This window comes from Homalodisca vitripennis, chromosome 8, assembly GCF_021130785.1.
Source record: "Homalodisca vitripennis isolate AUS2020 chromosome 8, UT_GWSS_2.1, whole genome shotgun sequence".
Taxonomy (NCBI): Eukaryota; Metazoa; Arthropoda; class Insecta; order Hemiptera; family Cicadellidae; genus Homalodisca; species Homalodisca vitripennis.
In genome coordinates, this window is record NC_060214.1 from 5065268 (window position 1) to 5087868 (window position 22601).

The following is a 22601-nucleotide window of genomic DNA, read 5'->3' on the forward strand; positions in this document are numbered from 1 at the left end:
TATCGAACGAAACTAATATGAAAATCATGAATAACACACTAAGTACAGAAATATTTTTATCAATTTGATTTGAATTTATTACAATCACAATTAATTCATAAACTTACGTTGTATACATAGAAACAAAAATGATTTGTTATGTGGGTAATGGACATTTGAGGTTCATTATACTAGTCAGCAAACACGTTCACAGTTTTTGGGAATGTCTGTCTCAAATTCCTGAATTCTTTATAACATGGCAATAATAATTCCGAAATATCCTCCCAAATAAGGATTTTGGTTCGAGTTTGTAATAGAATGTTATAGAATTCGTAAGAATTGAAATAGCATAATAGGCAAAAAGCGTATATGTTGTGTTAGGCAGAATAATAATGTACCTATAATTTTTTAATAACAATAATAATTTTCTACCTATAACTCAGTGTAAGCATAGGGAAGTGGCATTACATTTAAAACCTACTTAAGTTACAATGAATAACAGAGTATATTTTACGGAATATTTATAGCTCAGACAAGGCTGATGAATGGCACCACGTTTAGCTAAGTGCCAAGCGCCTGTCTGCTCTTACACGATCCAGACCGTGTTTATTTACATGTCAGATGAGTATAACTTTATCTTTAGACCTGAAATAAATACGTTTTGAGCTTAAACTTGATCTGTGGGTTAACATTAAAATCTTAAAGCAAAGCCAAGTAATTACTAATACATCGCAGAGCGTCATAAACCGTTGGTTTATACCAATTTAATATATCCTGGTTAATTTAATAAGTTTAAAACTAGACATACTTTCCGGCCTTGGAGCAGGGAAGGTATGTTTACCACGTAGTAGACGTCTCAAAATATCTCATTAGAATTGACTTATTAGTTTAGAAGGTACATTTAAAGTTCTTATATTTAATATTGTTAATACTAATACTATTAGGTATGGTAAATATCTTGTAACGATTTGAATAAGTTAGAAACTTGTTCATGTTCAAACCTTATAAAGGTCGCTGTTTATAAACACACAAAACCATGGATATGGTTTAGTTGGAATCAGTTCAAAATTTTTTTCATGTGAATTATTATGTTAAAACAATAAGGTATAGTTGTAATACAATACCTACATGTTTTACAATGGCACACTATTGTTATTAGGTTCAGTGTGTTTTTATTTCAGAGTACTTAATAATATACATGTAATTAAAATTACTTGTTGCGGTAATTATTAAGTAAGGGCTTGAATAAAATGTAGTTTACAAGTAATTCATAATCTTAGTTTCGGTAGCTCTATTTTAGCTCAACCTCAATCGCAGCTTAGCGGCTACGATATACTCTACCTCTAGTATTGTTTCATTTATAAAACAGAACTCCGCGCTCTGTTTTCTCTCTTTCCGCCTTTTTGGTAAAGAAGAAAGTATTATTAAAATGCAGTAAATGACATTGGCAGTTTCTTACAATGTTCAATATTCGGTTCTCTGAGATTGAAAAATAGGGGCTCGTAACAAGAGTGTTTCTTTTAATTTATTAATAATTAAATACGTGTTTGTGTCCTGCATGAGATCACTACGCAATCGCTGTCACTACTAGAACACCTAATTCTAACATCACATGTCAGTAGAAAGTTACATCTATATCTATAATCATGCAAACAGCTAGATTCGTCTGATTGTAGGGAATATCACAATAGCTTCTCTTGCCAAATATTAGACGATGGTGAATTCCAATTCGAATTAAAACCCAATTAAAATCACAATTAAAGCCGAATTAATGGAACTATTTTTGTGAACTCTTCATGACGCTTTTTACACATTTAAATACTTATACCATTTTTACTCTATTTTAGTTAGTAAACACACCATAAAATAATAATAAAACAAAGCTGGCAAATTCCTTCTAAATGTATTGGAAGATATTAGCGTTCAGTGATATTGAGTAATGCGGAAAGTATTCCTTACACTAATCTAATTAAACATTAGTATGGGTGTGCTTGTTAGCCAATTATACACATAGATATGAATGAGCTTGTTAGCCAATTACACTCATAGATATGAATGAGCTTGTTAGCCAATTACACATGAATATAGATGCGCCTGTTAGCCAATTTTATGAATGAGCTTATTAGCAAATTAAACATGGATATGAATGCGCTTGTTAGCCAACTACACACGGATATGGATGTGCTTATTAGCTAATTATACATGGGTATAGATGTGCTTGTTAGCCAATTACACAATTATATGAATGCTTTTGTTAGCCAATTACACATGGACATGAATGTGCTTGTTAGCCAATTACACATAGATATTAATGCGCAAGTTAGCCAATTGCACATGAATATAGATGCGCCTGTTAGCCAATTACACATGGATATGAATGTGCTTGTTAGCCAATTACACATGGATATGAATGTGCTTGTTAGCCAATTACACATGAATATTAATGTGCTTTTAAGCCAGTTACACATGGATATGAATGTGCTTGTTAGCCAATTACACATGGATATGAATGAGCTTGTTAGCCAATTACACATGGATATAGATGTGCTTGTTAGCCAATTACACATGCATATGGATGTGCTTGTTAGCCAATTAGACTTGGATATGGATGAGCTTGTGTACATACATATCCATTGTATGTATGGATATGAATGTGCTTGTTAGCCAATTACACATGGATATTAATGCGCTTCTTAGCCAATTAAACATGGATATGAATATGCTTGATAGCCAACTACACATGAATATGGATGTGCTTGTTAGCCATTTAGACATGTATATGGATGTGCTTGTTAGCCAATTAGACATGTATATGAATGCGCTTTTTAGCACACTATACATAAATATAGATGTGCTTGGTAGCTAATTCCAACCAAACGGTGGCCACTCTCATTTGTGACAAGCTTTATTTAAATCATTTCACAATATAGAGCAAAAGTGCCAAAATTGTAAGTAATTTAATATAAAATTTTATGTACTAATTTTGATGTTTTAAAAGACATTTAAGAAGTTTTGAGGTGGCGACCGTTAATTCTTAGAAGAATGAATAGTGATATCTAAGTTATTTCACTTCGTAGGGTAAAATGGCAAAGTGTTTGAATTCTCATGTTATCTATACTAGTACGGTAGTATAACGCCACTCCACATGTTGCGTAACAGGCGTAGCTGAGGTGGCAAATGTTCAAATCTATAGCTCAGTCTCGAGATATTCTGTGAAAAGTAAAGCACAGAGAAAATTGTATAAAGATAAGAAATTTTTACACTCTCTGAAAGAATTGTGTCAGCTTACTGAGTGTTAGGCTTACTCGTAAGACAAATGTAAAAATGTTTGCTAACGCCCAATCAAAGTTCATGGAGTGACATGCACCATCATATAACTCATTGTTCTCTATACATAAGTGATACTTCATTGAAAATTTCAACATAAGTCAGTTTGGATTCCAGTTATTGTGTGGACAGACAGGCATAAATAGCAATTTTCCAGCCCCTTGAGTGATAGGTTTCGCCAATGCTCAGCCAATAAATAGGAATAGAATAGTAATAGGAAACGTAATTAGAAATATTAAAGTAGTAAACGAGAGGAGCATATCAATATATTCAGAGCCGATTTTATCAGCTAAAAAGAGACAAAAGTATCGTTGCTGTCAGTGGAAAATAATCTAAAAAATGTAACTATTAATTAAGGAATTATGGAATTAAATGATGAAAAAGTATATTTTTTCATTAATATTAACTTTTAATACTTCATCATAAAATCTCATAAAACTTATTGATTAGAATGATTTTCTTTACATTAAAACGAACAATTACTGCAATAATATTGTTAACTATTAAAATGCGACTTGCTACTTAATAATAAACTCAATAGCCTGATGAGTGAGAGAGGACGGGCTAGCCTGATAGGGTTGTTGGTATATGTGAGTGCGTCAGGGTTGATTGATCAGGTACTCATCATATTTCTAGCAATTGCAAGCAAAATAATTCGTATGAGATTTTGGCCCTTTTCTTTAATATAATATTATTATGGGATTTACACATAATGAATATCTCTAAAAGTTTCCAAACACCAAAAACATTTTAATTACAAACTCGAGGTTCCAGGAGTCAAGTCTGAGACAGTTTCACATACCAGACGCTGCAATAAGAAGAAAATGAATTGTAGCTAAACTTAATATTCAAAATGAATCAACCCCAAACCATAGCTGCGTTATATGTGGACGCGGCTTTGTCGATCCACCGTGCATAGAGTTCGTGTCAGAAACACCGTATTGCACTCAATTGCGCACCTGATGAGACTGCCACTTCACCTAGATTACACTAATATTATTGTATGATTCTGTAGGAAACATCGTATTGCACTCAATTGTGCACCTGATGAGACTGCCACTTCACCTAGATTACACTATATTATTGTATGATTCTGTAGGAAACATCGTATTGCACTCAATTGTGCACCTGATGAGACTGCCACTTCACCTAGATTACACTATATTATTGTATGATTCTGTAGGAAACATCGTATTGCACTCAATTGTGCACCTGATGAGACTGCCACTTCACCTAGATTACACTATATTATGGTATAATGCTGTAGGAAACATCGTATTGCACTCAATTGTGCACCTGATGAGACTGCCACTTCACCTAGATTAAACTATATTATTGTATGATGCTGTAGGAAACATCGTATTGCACTCAATTGTGCACCTGATGAGACTGCCACTTCACCTAGATTAAACTATATTATTGTGTGATACTGTAGGAAACATCGGAGTGCACTCTGATGAGACTGCCACTTCACCTAGATTAAACTATATTATTGTGTGATACTGTAGGAAACATCGTATTGCTCTCAATTGTGCACCTGATGAGACTGCCACTTCACCTAGATTACACTATATTATTGTATGATGCTGTAGGGTATTTTGAATTTGATTACATTTTCCTCAGATCCTATTCCATAAGACAACCTTATTTAAACTGATACAAATATGTTCACAAATTAATATAAAAATGTATAATAAAATCTAGGCAAATTATATACATTTCAACAATACGACATCTCAGATTAACTCGTATTAAAATAATTTCTGCAGTGACAAATATAAAAGTAGCCCGAAGAAACGTTTCTAAAGGTAAACGGAATAGAATAAAAACCTTTCCAGTTCACTATCAAATAAGTGCTTAAAGAAGAAGTTGAAATGTAGAAAGTGGAGTTTAAGTAACCCGAAGACATATCTGGCCCAGGTCCAGACAGGGTTATGTCCTGGTCTCGCTGGTCCATAAAACTTTTATGGACCTGATTTCTGTCCCATTAGACTCACACTGGAGACAGCTGGGGGAATGTGGGATGGAAGCTGGTATCTCTGTACCTATCTTTGGAGTAAGACCATGATTCCTTCAGGGACTGTTATTTGTCAACCCATTTGATTTCTTTGGCGTGTGTGCTAACCAAATCTGTGCCTATCTTAGGAGTACGACCATGATCCATTATACCGACTGTTATTTGTCAACCCATTTGATTTCTTTGGCGTGTGTGCTAACAAAATCTGTGCCTATCCGAGGAGTACGACCATGATCCATTATACCGACTGTTATTTGTCAACCCATTTGATTTCTTTGGTGTGTGTGCTAACCAAATCTGTACCTATCTTAGGAATAAGACCATCATCCTTTCTGCCAACTGTTATATTTCAACGTATTTGATTTCTTTGCCGTATGATAAGAGTAATGAAAAAAAAAAATACTCAAGATGAATTTATAAAAAAATCTATTAACTTAGCTAGAATTAATTAAAATGAGCATGTTAATAATTTAAATGTAAATTACGTTTAATAGTGACCATTATTTTCTAACTTGTATCTAAGGGAAATTCCTGACGGATTGATTCCTTTTTAATCGTTTATTTCCTTAGCGCTCCAAAATATTATTAAATGGATTCAAAACTATAAAAAATGCTATGATTTTGTTATATTTACGCCTAATACGAATTCAAAATCATTCAATGTTCGAATTTTAACTGAGATTTTACGGATATATTTATACAAAGCAACTTTTACTAACTCTATAGTTGTTTCGAATTCGGATGGATGAGTAACTGAAGTTCCTCGCCGTGTTGCATGGATGGGAAATGTAACTTTTACTAACTCTACAGTTGTGTCGAAACGAATTCGACATAGACGGACAATGCATTTAAATGTATTTTTTACCAGTTTTAAGGTTGATTGGAGCACTGAAAGAAGTGGAATTTATAGGGTTCTCTAACATTTACCTAAGAAAAAACCTTTAGCTAAGAACCTAGTTACAGATGTTGATGAATTTGAAGGCTACACGTTCTAATAATTGTCTAAATAATCATATCTCATATGAACAATATACAATTACTTTGAAAATTATATATTATTCACATTACAACATACTACAACATTTTATGTATTTTCGTTTACCTGGTGAGTAGCATATAGGAAAGATGATACGAACTCAGGTGTGTGTGTTTGGTGTATTAGAGATACTCCAGTCAGAGATAACTTTGGTTTAAAGTGAGATAAATGGGCCGCTGGAGGCAAAGTCGCCTACGTGACCCTTTTCAGCCCCCTAATGTACTTTCGTTGATCCTTTAGTTAAGGTTTATGAGTTCCTGTACTAAAATATTAGTGTAGTGTAGAATCCTATTTTTATTGCATTTTACGAATTTTAACAAAATAAAGTTGTAAGATATAATATTGCCCCCCCCCCATTTTAAACAATAATTTAAAAGGATTAAAGTGTTTATTTATTCTGAGTGGAAACATAACCATACAAATCAGGAATACACAGAAGATCAAACACAAGGCTTATAAGAACAGTGGTTACAGTGCGATTTAATGGCTAGGCCTAGTATTCTAATAATTGGTGATATGATACTGGCAGATTGTGTATTCGGATTCTAGTACCTCAGTGACACATAGGCTCTGACTTTCAGCTTCATTACTCGGCCCACTCCTCAGTACTGTCTCACAACTTGTCCTATAACACTGAATATTTAATTTATATAGTCCGCCAGTACCGCGGCAGCCTCGCTCTGCTTTCAGCTTCATCACTCGGTCCACTCTCCCCAGTACTGTCTCAAAACTTGCCCTATAACACTGAATATTAACTTATATAGTCCGCCCGTACCGCGGCAGCCTCGCTCTGCTTTCAGCTTCATCACTCGGTCCACTCTCCCCAGTACTGTCTCACAACTTGCCCTATAACACTGAATATTAACTTATATAGTCCGCCCGTACCGCGGCAGCCTCGCTCTGCTTTTAGCTTCATCACTCGGTCCACTCTCCCCAGTACTGTCTCACAACTTGCCCTATAACACTGAATATTAACTTATATAGTCCGCCCGTACCGCGGCAGCCTCGCTCTGCGTTTAACTTCATCACTCGGTCCACTCTCCCCAGTACTGTCTCACAACTTGCCCTATAACACTGAATATTTAACTTATATAGTCCGCCCGTACCGCGGCAGCCTCGCTCTGCTTTCAGCTTCATCACTCGGTCCACTCTCCCCAGTACTGTCTCAAAACTTGCCCTATAACACTGAATATTAACTTATATAGTCCGCCCGTACCGCGGCAGCCTCGCTCTGCTTTCAGCTTCATCACTCGGTCCACTCTCCCCAGTACTGTCTCACAACTTGCCCTATAACACTGAATATTAACTTATATAGTCCGCCCGTACCGCGGCAGCCTCGCTCTGCTTTCAGCTTCATCACTCGGTCCACTCTCCCCAGTACTGTCTCACAACTTGCCCTATAACACTGAATATTAACTTATATAGTCCGCCAGTACCGCGGCAGCCTCGCTCTGCTTTCAGCTTCATCACTCGGTCCACTCTCCCCAGTACTGTCTCACAACTTGCCCTATAACACTGAATATTAACTTATATAGTCCGCCCGTACCGCGGCAGCCTCGCTCTGCTTTCAGCTTCATCACTCGGCCCACTCCCCAGTACTGTCTCACACTTGTACCTGTCCCATGTCACCTGGATGTGTCGGTGTCGTAAAAACACCGCTCACAATGGTACTTTAGCATAAAACATGAAAAGATTCTAAAAAACTAATTAGTTAAAATAAACACCATTATTTAGAAATTACTGATCTACTTCATGAATGAACTTACTTGTTAATCTATAATCATTTCAATATTTCTGTGATATTTGGAATGTAAATAATTGTAATGTGTGTTCAATGTGATATTAATGAATTTGACTGTTTTCCTTTAACGGGAAATCACTTTATATCTTCATGTGAGGGTTTTGTAATTACTGTGGTTTTTGCTACCTTGTATGATAACCGTATCCTGAAAACGTTTTAATGAACTTAATGACATAATATTTAGCTTCCTGCAGCAACACAATTTTATTGTTTTTTTTTGTGCATTGAGGGCACTACAAACACTAAGGTACTAGCTAGCAACGAAGAGTATGTACGAATATAACTAAACTCAAAATAATGTTGAATATCTATTAAGGCAATGATCGGAAAAATGCAGGGGGAATGACTATAAATTGATTACTATATCAACTAACCCAACTTTTAGTACAACTTTAATAAATAGCCAATGAGATACAAGCTCTTTTCGGAAAAAAAAGCGATTGTTATGTCAAGTAGCTCAATTCTTAGTATAAACTTGATAAATAGCCTGAGAAATCCTACCTTAACAACAGAAAGTAGGGAGTGTCGAAACATCATTGAGATCATACCACATTATCATCCTTATTACCATAGATATTAAAACACTATCTAATTTTCTTACATTTCTTACATTTACGTCTGTTATTTAATTATAAAGTAATATTTTATTTTTCAATCCGATGTGTTAAAATTGTCGCTGAATTTAAAACGCATCTGTTTTCCTACTGTACTGGACAGTTATTTAAAAATAACAGTGCAATTAATTTCTCATAGTTACTTAAAGACATCTGCACTAATTTATTACTAGTAATACAAATGTTAATCAGCAGTCTGACCAGATGGATTCTCTAAGTCGTATCTCAAGTTGTCGTCGGCCTCAAGGAATATCTTAATGTATCGCAGTCAGATCCCCTTATTTACATGGAGATTGTGTTGAGATACGCATCTGCCCTGTTAATCTCTCCGTTTATATACGTGTAACTACAGGCTTCAGGACAGAGCGATAGAATCGCCACATGGGCGTTTACAATTTGAATATCATTAGTACCCACGGTCGTTATTAAGACATAAGATAATTCGATCTCTTCACTTAATTTTCGGATCATTCTTCTAAATTATTATTAATCATAGAAAACAGTGATAGTTATTAAGCACAATAGTAAATTGTGTGGTTGTAATGTATAATTGGCCTCGGGCTGAAAGCATTCTCGGTGACCTTTGACATCACAGAATGACCTTTCCCTTCGCACGACCACCGCACTTTTACCACGGACTCTTTCTCTTCCGTTAACCATTTGACAAAGTGATCATTATAAATCTACCCAATAATAAATCTCCCTGACCTCATGAATTACTGGTATGAAAGGAAAGTGAAGAATATTTCTGGGGTCGGAGTATATATTTACTTTCTTTTTAATATGAACATTAGAAATATTACCAATGTTTCATCATTCTTGGTTTTGAAGTATCTTTCAGTAAAAGCAATGGCAAAACATAAAATAATATTTCCCAACCGACTAGCTTTTTAAGATCACTTAAACGTCAGCAAGTGAATTTCCCTTCTCTCCTTCAACTCCGTAGATGACCATTAACAGTAATAGCAACTAGCATTTTAAGATTACTTCAACGTCTGCAAATGAATTTCCCTTCTCTCCTTCAACTCCGTAGTTTACCATTAACAGTAATAGCCACTAGCATTTTAAGATTACTTCAACGTCTGCAAATGAATTTCCCTTCTCTCCTTCAACTCCGTAGTTTACCATTAACAGTAATAGCAACTAGCATTTTAAGATCACTTAAACGTCAGCAAGTGAATTTCACTTTTATCCTTCAATGCTGTAGTTGACCATTAACAGTAATAGCAACTAGCATATTAAGATCACTTAATCGTCAGCAAATGAATTTCACTTTTCTCCTTCAATGATATAGTTGACCATTAACAGTAATTGCAACTAGCATTTTAAGATCACTTAAACGTCTGCAAATAAATTTCCCTTCTCTCCTTCAACTCCGTAGTTGACCAGTAATAGCAGCAATAGCCAACTCGTGTCCGTAGAGTGCACGTTCTACAACGGTGAAACAAATAGCAATGTCATTTCGCTCTGTTTTTTGAAAATTTCGTGACGAGTGAGTGGTATTTGGTTTTCATGTATATGGAAGATGATTGGTGAAATATTCTGTTTATACAGGTCATGCCAATGGCAGTGTAAATAGATTAAAATGGTCTTGCGAATTCGTATTAATTGTTCAAATATCAAGGGAGAATACAAAAATGGAGAATACGTAATCGAGATTGTGTAATCATCCGATTGATAAATATTACCCTTTTGTCTTGTTTATCCTTTGTCAAATTGATGACAGAATCATCGCAGTTTGGTGCTTCTTGTATAACATAATTTGAGTACTTTTCCTCACCTTGTAGATGTTATAGGTGACCTTTAAAATTATTAATTTTACGTTTAATTATTGCTCGATTTCCAAATTATACTAAATTGAACTTGTGTGATATTTCGTGACAAGTATAATAGAATGCAAGAAATCTAGAATAATAATAAAACTGTCTCATCTTAAACTAATAACGAAGAGAATTTCACAAGGAAACTTCAATGACTTCGATTCTGAACTACAAATTTTTGCACACTCTTCATTCCAATGTAAATAAAAGCACACGCGCCTGATCCTTGTAAAGCGTAACAAAATCACTGGAAGTACACCATCTTCTGTAGTCGCATCAAAAACGTATCTTATTATCGACCAGTCAGTTAGAGTAATGTGAGTCCTGGTAGCGTGGTCCTGTCGTGGTGGTATAGCGCCAAATAAGTTCTAAACTTTGATAGCAATAATATTCAAATTATATGAGCTGAATTGGTTTCATTTTAGTAATTAGACAATTAGTAGTTATTATAAGTCTTGTTTGAGTGTTATGCAATTGACTCTTCAAATCTTATATTGTATTTATGAGCTATTATTACATTTATCACGTATTAAAATGTGATTTAACAGCAAATGTATGAATAAAATCTATTTAATACAACAGTGCATAATAATTCTAATTCATTGCAACTTAGTTTAAATACTTATTCCAGACTTTTTGTTTATTGAATGAGATTTTCTAGTTAAATATTATATTTTAGTATTATATAAATAAATAGTGAAATATTTTAAATGACATAAATATTAAGATTAGGGAAGCAATCAGAAATTCTTAAGATATTGTAGATTACAACTCACATTGTGGAGATAATTTTGTGAAATCAGAGCCAATGAAGGTATAATTTGTATTCTAGGTATAAAATTAATAGATAATTTATTTCATCTTATAGATTTTCTCTTCTCAACATGTCATAATGTTCAAGAAACTCTTCAAGCTGTATGACGAATTGAACATTTTAGATTTTATATTCTACATTTTATTACCTCCCTAGTAAGGAAAATGTTTACAATTTTTAGCAACGATGTTCATTCTAATCTGATACGAATGAATCGTTCCTCTGTAGACTGAGGCTGAAGATAATAGTACACAGAAGAAAAAGAGTAAAAAGTACAGTTTTAAAGCATACTTTAACTTCAAAGTGTCTTCACATGACAATTTAATCTCTTGTACTCTTGTCTTCGTGCTGAAAGTACTTCAGGTGCAGAAAATGGAGGATAAAGCACAGTTTTAAATCATATTTTAACTTCAAAAGTGTCTGCACCTGACGATTTAATCTCTTGTATTGAGTCTCTTGTGTTCAAGCTGAAAGTACTTCAGGTGCAGAAAATGGTGGAGAAAGTACAGTTTTAAAGCATATTTTAACTTCAAAAGTGTCTGTAACTGACGATTTAATCTCATATATCCACGCTGAAACTACTTCAGGTGCAGAAAATGGTGGAGAAAGTACAGTTTTAAAGCATATTTTAACTTCAAAAGTTTCTGCACCTGACGATTTAATCTTTTGTATCGTGTCTCTTGTCTTCATGCTAAAAGTACTTCAGGTGCAGAAAATGGAGGATAAAGTATTTAAAGCATATTTTAACTTCAAAAGTGTCTGCACCTGACGATTTAATCTCTTGTATTGAGCCTCTTGTATTCAAGCTGAAAGTACCTCAGGTGCAGAAAATGGAGGAGAAAGTACAGTTTTATAGCATATTCTAACTTCAAACGTATCTGCACCTGACGATTTAATCTCTTGTATCGTGTCTTTTGTCTTCATGCTGAAAATACTTCAGGTGCAGAAAATGGAGGAGAAAGTACAGTTTTAAAGCTTATTCTAACTTCAAAAGTGTCTGCACCTGACGATTTAATCTGTTGTATCCATACTGAAAGTACTTCAGGTGCAGAAAACGGAGGAGAAAATACAGTTTTAAAGCTTATTCTAACTTCAAAAGTGTCTGCACCTGACGCTTTAATCTCTTGTATCCACGCAGGTGCCGAAAATGTGGATTGATTGGTATAAGCTCTATATGCAATGGTTTATCATTGACAATTCCAAAATATTTGTGGAGAAGATATATTCCAAGAATATTATTAATAAAACCTAATAGAAGTTTGTGTGATATTTGCATGGATAAAATATTCGGAAAAGATAAGTTTGAATTGGCTATACCTTGTATATTTAGAAAAGAATCCACTTAAAATTGTGGAAAGATGTAACTACTGAGATTTTAATTCATGTTTTATAAGGCTTGAGACAAGTAATATTAATAACTAGTTACCATTATGTATTAACAAATGATGTTTATATTACGTATATGAATTTTATTATTGATGTGTTTTTATTAGAAATTTTATTAGAAAGATTAAATTGAAAGATTTAAATTTAAAACTATTTGCCCTATTTAAAAGACTGTACAGTTTTAATATTTGATAATAAATTAAGCTTTAAGTTTTACAGTCTTGGTAATTTAGTTTACGGAGTGATTGTTTTTATTTTTAAGTAAAAATATTCTATAAAACTACGCTATGATATTTGGTTATAAGAAGCAACGATATACGAGTATTGCATAGTAATGTGTACTAAGAGCAGTATGGTGTTGTCTGCATATTAGTTCAAGTATGTATTACTCAAAACGTTTAACCATATTCGAATTCAACGTCCAAATGTATTCTAAAAACATAATCTGTATTCTAAAAATTTATTTGATCAATATTCTACGAAAACTGTTAATAAAGGTTCTTAAAGGTTGATTAAAAAAATATCATTACGTAATTACACTGTAATTATAAAAGCTAGAAATTTAATTTAAATTCTCTTTTGCATTTGTATTACAGACAGTTTTGTAAAATACAAGTAGTGTTGAGTTTCAAAACCTAGGACGTTGCGAGTGTCAGGAATAACAGTTGTTGACCCAAACAAACGATCATAGTTCCGACAAGATCATTACTGCAGGAACCAGTTCCTCGTGTTGGCGGCCAATAAAGTTAAAGAGTTGAGGCTAATGATTCATTCAGGTGAGATGTCAGGGGAAGCGGTAGGAATGTTGAACAAAGCCGCACTCAGGCCGAATAAAAATGTTGGCGGCGACACAATGGCAGAGGAGTTTGGTGACTCCTGTGGAATCAGCTGATATGCGGCTATTCTCTGTCGTGCGGCATTCAGTTGAGATGTTGAGGGATGCGGGAGGAATGTTGAACAAAACCGCACTCAGGCCGAATAAAACTGTTGGCGGCGACACAATGGCAGAGGAGTTTGGTGACTTCCTGTGGAATTCAACTGATATTGCGGGATATTCTCTGTCGTGCGGCATTCAGTTTGATATATTGTTTTTTTTTTTTTTTTTTTTTTTTTAAGGGAACGCGGGAGGAATGTTGGAACAAAGCCGCACTCAGGCCGAGATAAAAAATGTTGTCCGGCGACACAATGGCAGGAGGAGTTTGGTGACTCTGTGGGACCCCCCCCCCCCCCCCCCCACCCCCCCCCCCCCCCCCCCCCACCCTCCCACCCCCCCCCCCCCCCCCCCCCGCCCTCCATAACTGATGATGTGGATGATTACTCTGTAGTTACAGCAGCTTTCAGTTGAGGGATGTTGAGGGATGCGGTGGGAGGGACATGTTTGGAAACAAAGCCGTAGAACAGGCAGAATTAAAAATGTTGGTGGGGCAAACATAATGAAGGGAGGAGTTTGGTGTTCTCTGTGGAATCAACTGATATGCGGATGTTTATTCTCTGTCATTGCGGGCATTCAGTTGAGATATTGAGGGATGCGGGAGGGAATGTTGAACAACAGCCGCACTCAGGCCGAAATTACAACTGTTGGCGGCCGACACAATGGGCAGGAGGAGTTTGGTGTCTCCTGTGGAATCAAACTCTGGATATGCGGATATTCTCTGTCGTGCGGCATTCAGTTGAGATGTTGAGGGATTGCGGGAGGAAATGTTGAACAAAGCCGTAGACAGGCAGAATAAAAATGTATGGTGGCAAACATAATGAAGGGGGGAGTTTGGTCGTGTGTCTCCTGTGAGAATCAACTGATATGCAGGATATTATTCTCTGTTCATGCGGCATTCAGTTGAGAATATTGAGGGATGCGGGAGGAATGGTAGCAAACAAAGCCGCAACTCAGCCGAATTAAAACAGTTGGCGGCGACACAATGGCAGAGAGAGTTTGGTGCTCTCCTTGTGGAATCAACTGATATGGCGGATATTCTCTGTCGTGATTTTTTACGGCATTCAGTTGAGATGGTTGAGGTGCATGCGGGAGGAATGTTGAACAAAGCCGTGACAGGCAGAATAAAAATATGTTGGGTTGGGGCTACATAATGGCGGGGGAGTTTGGTTGACTCCTGTTGGAATCAAACTGGATATTTGCGGAGTATTCTCTGTTCGTGCGGCATTCAGTTGAGATGTTGAGGGTATTGGTGGGAGGAAGGAATGTTTGAACAAAACCGCCACTCAGGGCCGAATAAAAACTGTTGGGCGGCGGACACAAATGGCAGAGGAGATTGGTGACCTCATGAGGACATCAACATGATATGCGGAATATTCTCTGTAGTAGCACTGGCATTCAGTTGAGATTTTGAGGGATGCGGGAGGAAATGTCTCGAACAAAGCCGATAGGGACAGGCAGAATTAAAAATGTTGGGTGGCAACCAAATGAAAGGGGAGTTTTAGTGTCTCCTGTGGAATCAAACTGATATGCGGATATTCTCTTGTCATGCGGCATTCAGTTGAGATAATTGAGCGGATGCGGGAGGAATGTAGAACAAAAGGCCGCACTCAGGGGCCGAATAAAACTGTTGGCGGCGTCACAATGGTCAGAGGAGGTTTGGTGAACTCCTGTGGAATCAGCTTGATATGCCGGATATTCTCTGTAGTACAGCATTCAGTTGAGTGGATGTTGAGGGATGCTGGAGGAATGTTGAAACAAAGCCGTAGACAGGCAGAATAAAAATGTTGTGGTGGCAACATAATTGACGGAGGGAGTTTAGGTGTCTCCTGTCGGAATTCAACTGATATGCGGGGGGATAATTTCTCTGGTCGTGCGGCATTCAAGTTTCAGATGAGTTGTTGGTGGGAATGCGGTGAGGGAATGTTGAAACCAAAGCCGTAGACAGGGCCAGAATTAATATTGTTGGTGGGACAACTTAATGGCGGGGGATGTTTGGTGACTCTGTGGGGAATCAACTGATATGCGGTTATTCATCTGTCGTGCGGCATTCAAGTTGAGATATTAAGGGTAATGCGGGAGGAAGTGTTTGAAACAAAGCCGAACTCAGGGCCAGAATATAAAAAACTGTTGGGCGGCGACACAAATGGCAGAAGGAGTTTGGTTGACGCACCTGTGGAAATCAGCTGATATGCGGCTATTCTCTGTCGTACAGCATTCAGTTGGTGATGTTGAGGGATGCTGGAGGAATGTTGAAACAAAGCCGGTTGAAAGGCAGTATAAAATGTTGGGTGGCAAAACATAAATGACGGGGGGGTTTGGTGTTCTCCTGTGGGAATCAGCTGACATGCGGCTGTCCTCTGCTTGTGCGGCATTCATGTGTGATTGTTGAGTTGTTGGGGGACGCGGGAGGAAAATTTTGAACAATAGCCGCCAGTTCAGGCCGAATATAAAAACTGTTGGCAGGCGACACAATAGCAGAGGAGTTTGGTGGACTCCTGTGGAATCAGCTGACATGCGGCTATTCTATGTCGAGCGGCATTCAGGTAAGATGTTGGGGGATGCGGTAGGAATGTTGAACAAAGCCGTAGTCAGGCCGAATAAGTATGTTGGCGGCGACATAATGACAGAGGAGTTTGGTGACTCTTGCGGCATCAGCTCACATATTGCTGTTCTCTATGTCATGCGGTATAACGTTGTTATCTGGATAGAAAGCCTCGCTTATAAACCTCTCGTCTCTCATTTAATAAAATATTTGTTTATAAAAGTGTCAATTCTTTACGGCATTCTTTACGTAGTTACTTGCAAATTTCTTATTCTCTGACATGTTAAATCCAAACTCAATAGAGTTCTTCCTTGGACCATTGTATGGAGTTTCTAGTCTCTAGGTCCTTGATATCACGATTTACTGCACAGACAGGCAAACTGCTGATTTATAGTAGCACTGGTCGGATTCTTAATAAAGTGACAGACAGTGGGAAAAAACTAACGTTCACACTTTATAATTCCTTCCACCAAGCAACACTATTCTATCCTTTATTAAAGTCCCAACAGGCCCTTCTTAAAACCGTATTAATTTACGTCTACCTGTCAATATGTATGTCCCTCTGAGTGACAATTCTTTGAAAAAAATGTTATAGAAATGTGAACTTACTTACACATGTTTGGATTGGTCTTCTTGGATTTTGGGGTCAACAGATCAAGGGCATAACAATAATCAGAGAAAAGTAACAGTCGGTTTGGTAAAGACCTTCGTACGGTACTTTAGGACCAATCTCCTTATTGTGATATGGAGTATGGTGGGTTTCCATGACGTCGATATCAGGTAGAAACTAGTTCCATCGCGAGCATTCTGCATATTTTTGATAACATAAAAAGGTTTGAATAATTTACGAACATATAAGAGTTGAAATGAAACCAACGAATTCCAGGCTAATTCAAAAACCGTGTATTCTAAATTTTGACTATCATTTAGTCCATTTCATTCCCTGTCATGATTCATTTCGGCCCATTAACAACATGGGATTTGCAGATAAGCAGCCAAACGAATGCTCTAATGGCTTGAAGCCTGATCTGAACAAATTTTCTCTTTTGTGATACGGTAGTTTATACGCGTCTGTATTATTAATGGGTTCAATTCATTTTAATAATGTCGAATATAGGATAATACGATGTATTGTTTGTTTAGTAGAGTTTTGTTACTTTTTTGGAAAAAAGTTTTTGTAATTGTTAATTTCATATAAACCATAACAAAATAAAAATAAATTAGTCATTAAAATAATATATTTTTACTGCAGGACATAAAATTAATACATAACATTTCAAGCGCAAAAACGTACTAAGACTAGTAGCGATTTTCAAAATTTGATTATCAATGACTTGATGGGATTATTTTGCTAATTAGTGTGTAGTTAATTAAAATATGAATAAATGCCATGAAGAAATGGTATGCTCCGTAATCCAGAAGGTTTAATACAAGGTTTTAAGTGGGAGAAATCATTAAAAAACGTTACACCTTCACGGAGTTTGTTGTAAGTAGAACACAAACTGTTGAGTAATTGCCGTTTTCAAATATAAGTCGTGTTAGGAGGTGTCAAAATACGCAGGAAGTTTTTCTTAACAGCAAAATCACATTTATATTGCAATATTTTTTGAATTGAGCCTCTGTACAATTCGATACACCACTATTTACACACACGGGGGTCAAGGCCTAAGAAGCCAACGGTTTCCTGAAATATGTCACCTATAGGCGTTAACAATGTAGAAACAATCCTTTGTAGGCGGTGAACTTATTATATGAGCCCATCTGCAGTTAAGTTAGTATTGTTTTAAGATTTTGCAAGTTTAAATGGCTACCCTGTATAACTAGAGTGATGACAGCACATGATTTCTTAGATGGAAAGTTGAAATAGCTACCCTGGATAACCACAGTGATAACAGCCAAAATATTCTTAGATGCGAAAGTTTAAAAGACTACCCTGGATAACACAATGATGACAGTCAATGATTCCTTAGATGGAAAGTTGAAATGGCTACCCTGGATAACCACAGTGATGACAGCCCATGACTTCTTAGATGGAAAGTTGAAATAGCTACCCTGGATAACCACAGTGATAACAGCCCATGAATTCTTAGATGGCGAGTAAGTTAAATGTCTACCCTGGATAACCACAATGATGACAGCCAATGATTCCTTAGATGGAAAGTTGAAATGGCTACCCTGGATAACCACAGTGATGACAGCCCATGATATCTTAGATGGAAAGTTGAAATGGCTACCCTGGATAACCACAGTGATGACAGCCCATGACTTCTTAGATGGAAAGTTGTAATGGCTACCCTGGATAACCACAGTGATGACAGCCCATGATTTCTTAGATGGAAAGTTGAAATAGCTACCCTCGATAACCACAGTGATGACAGCCCATGAATTCTTAGATGGAAAGTTGAAATGGCTACCCTGGATAACCACAGTGATAACAGCCAAAGAATTCTTAGATGGCGAGTTTAAATGACTACCCTGGATAACCACAATGATGACAGCCAATGATTCCTTAGATGGAAAGTTGAAATGGCTACCCTGGATAACCAAAGTGATGACAGCCCATGATTATCTTCGATGGAAAGTTGAAATAGCTACCCCTGGATAACCACAGTGATGACAGCCCATGATTTCTTAGATGGAAAGTTGTAATGGCTACCCTGGATAACCACAGTGATGACAGCCCATGATTTCTTAGATGGAAAGTTGAAATGGCTACCCTGGATAACCACAATGATGACAGCCCAAATGACTTCTTAGATGGAAAGTTGAAATGGCTACCCTGGATAACCACAAGTGATGACAGCCAATGATTTCCTTAGATGGAAAGTTGAAATGGCTACCCTGGATAACCACAGTGATGACAGCCCATGATTTCTTAGATGGAAAGTTGAAAGTAGCTACCCTGGATAACCACAGTGATGACAGCCCATGACTTCTTAGATGGAAAGTTGTAATGGCTACCCTGGATAACCACAGTGATGACAGCCCATGATTTCTTAGATGGAAAGTTGAAATAGCTACCCTGGATAACCACAGTGATGACAGCCCATGACTTCTTAGATGGAAAGTTGAAATGGCTACCCTGGATAACCACAGTGATGACAGCCCATGATTTCTTAGATGGAAAGTTGAAATAGCTACCCTGGATAACCACAGTGATGACAGCCCATGACTTCTTAGATGGAAAGTTGAAATGGCTACCCTGGATAACCACAGTGATGACAGCCCATGACTTCTTAGATGGAAAGTTGAAATGGCTACCCTGGATAACCACAGTGATGACAGCCCATGACTTCTTAGATGGAAAGTTGAAATGGCTACCCTGGATAACCACAGTGATGACAGCCCATGATTTCTTAGATGAAAAGTTGAAATAGCCTACCCTCGATAACCACAGTAATGACAGCCCATGACTTCTTAGATGGAAAGTTGAAATGGCTACCCTGGATAACCAAAGTGATGACAGCCCATGATTTCTTAGATGGAAAGTTGAAATAGCTACCCTGGATAACCACAGTGATGACAACCCATGACTTCTTAGATGGTAAGTTGAAATGGCTACCCTGGATAACCACAGTGATGTCAGTCCATGATTTCTTCAATGGCAAGTTTAAATGACCACCCTGGATAACCACAGTGATAACAGCCAATGAATTCTGAGATGGAAAGTTTAAATGACTACCCTGGATAACCACAGTGATGACAGCCCATGACTTCTTAGATGGAAAGTTGAAATGGCTACCCTGGATAACCAAAGTGGTGACAGCCCATGATTTCTTAGCTGGCGAGTTTAAATGGCTACCCTGGATAACCAATCTCTACCACCGATGCGGGAAAATCGCCATAAAGTAACGATAAAATGAAAAATGCCTTTAATATAGAGTTGAAGATCTGCAGTTGTCAAGAAAAATGCTAGTATTTTTGAGTTGGGTTGTATTTATACACTTACTCTGACTGACCTAGAACCATACCATATTTCACTTATTATAGAGACAAAGTTATCTCTCTGTCAGTTAATTATGTAATGATCTGCCGTTGTTTAGAGAAATCAAGATATTTTTGCGTTAAGTTGTATTTATAAACTTACTCTGGCTGAGCTAAATCAGATCATATTTCACGTATTATATAGGCAAAGTTATCACTCTGTCAGTGAATCAAGTAGTAACCTGCTGTTGTTTTTTAGAGAAACACCGGTATTTTTGGGTTGAGTTTTATTATTACATTAATTCTGACTGAGCTAGAACCAGATCATATTTCACGTATTATATAGGCAAAGTTATCACTCTGTCAGTGAATCAAGTAGTAGTGATCTGCTGTTGTGTAGAGAAACCTCAGTATTTTTGGGTTGAGTTTTATTAGTACATTAATTCTGACTGAGCTAGAACCAGATCATATTTCACGTATTATATAGGCAAAGTTATCACTCTGTCAGTGAATAAAGTAGTGATCTGCTGTTGTGTAGAGAAACCTCAGTATTTTTGGGTTGAGTTTTATTATTACTGAGCTAGAACCAGATCATATTTCATGTATTATATAGGCAAAGTTATCACTCTGTCAGTGAATCAAGTAGTGATCTGCTGTTGTTTAGAGAAACCTCAGTATTTTTGGGTTGAGTTTTATTATTACGCTTATTCTGAATGAGCTAGAACCAGATCATATTTCACTTATTATATAGGCAATGTTATCACTCTGTCAGTGAATCAAGTAGTGATCTGCTGTTTTTTTAGAGAAACCTCAGTATTTTTCGGTTGAGTTTTATTATTACGCTTATTCTGAATGAGCTAGAACCAGATCATATTTCACTTATTATATAGGCAATGTTATCACTCTGTCAGTGAATCAAGTAGTGATCTGCTGTTTTTTAGAGAAACCTCAGTATTTTTTGGGTTGAGTTTTATTATTACGCTTATTCTGAATGAGCTAGAACCAGATCATATTTCACTTATTATATAGGCAATGTTATCACTCTGTCAGTGAATCAAGTAGTGATCTGCTGTTTTTTTTAGAGAAACCTCAGTATTTTTGGTTGAGTTTTATTATTACGCTTATTCTGAATGAGCTAGAACCAGATCATATTTCACTTATTATATAGGCAATGTTATCACTCTGTAAGTGAATCAAGTAGTGATCTGCTGTTTTTTTAGAGAAACCTCAGTATTTTTCGGTTGAGTTTTATTATTACGCTTATTCTGAATGAGCTAGAACCAGAACATATTTCACTTATTATAGAGGCAAAGTTATCACTCTGTCAGTGAATCAAGTAGTGATCTGCTGTTTTTAGAGAAACCTCAGTATTTTTTGGGTTGAGTTTTATTATTACACTTATTCTGACCGATGCTAGAACCAGATCATATTTCACTTATTATAGAGGCAATGTTATTACTCTGTCAGTTAAGGACATAATAATCTGCTGTTTTAAGAGGAAACCAAGTATTCTTAGATTTAATTTTATTGATACACTTATATTGACTGAGCTAGACCAGATCATATTTCCCGTATTATAGAGACAATGTTATTACTCTGTAAGTTAAGGACGTAAAGATCTGCTGTTTTTTAGAGAAAACCTCAGTATTCTTAGATTGAATTTTATTGATACACTTATATTGACTGAGCTAGAACCAGATCATATTTCACTTATTATAGACGCAAATTTATCACTCTGTCAGTTAACCACGTAATGGTCTGCCGTTGTTCAGAGTAACCCTAGTTTTTTGGTTTGAGTTGTATTAATACACTTACTGCAGCTGATCCAGGACTAGAAAAGGCAGAAAAGCAAAAGTCATATTATATAATAACATATTCCACTGCAGATGAATTCTCAATGAAATAATGAAACATATTTACGTAATCAACATAGTCGGTACTTGATAATTAATAACTACGTACCCGCGGGTATAATTAAACCTCGGGTCATTAAAAATTAATGACTATGGTGATTTGTCAGTCTGTCAATTAATTTTAATCACACTAGTAGTGAAGAATGATTCAGGTGTCGGTTAGGAGTAATTCATCACACCCGTCAACACCGTGATGATTACACCGCTCTGACTGACCAATCAGAAGAGGGCGGAGGACACACGTGAGGTGTCCGGAAATCAAACTAACAGTGTCTGTAGGAATCGAAGTTTAATTTTATCCCCAAAAATCAATGTTAAACTTTAAATAAATTCACGTTCTTGTTTTTTATTTTGAAAATGTCATTTTTTTCATTTTAAAGATAAGAATAATACTCACTGTAATGTTTTTTAGTTTTTATTTACATACACTATCACTAAGCCCGCCTGCCCGGCCATTTGTGGTGGTTCGGAAGTCACCTTTAAGCCGTTGGTCC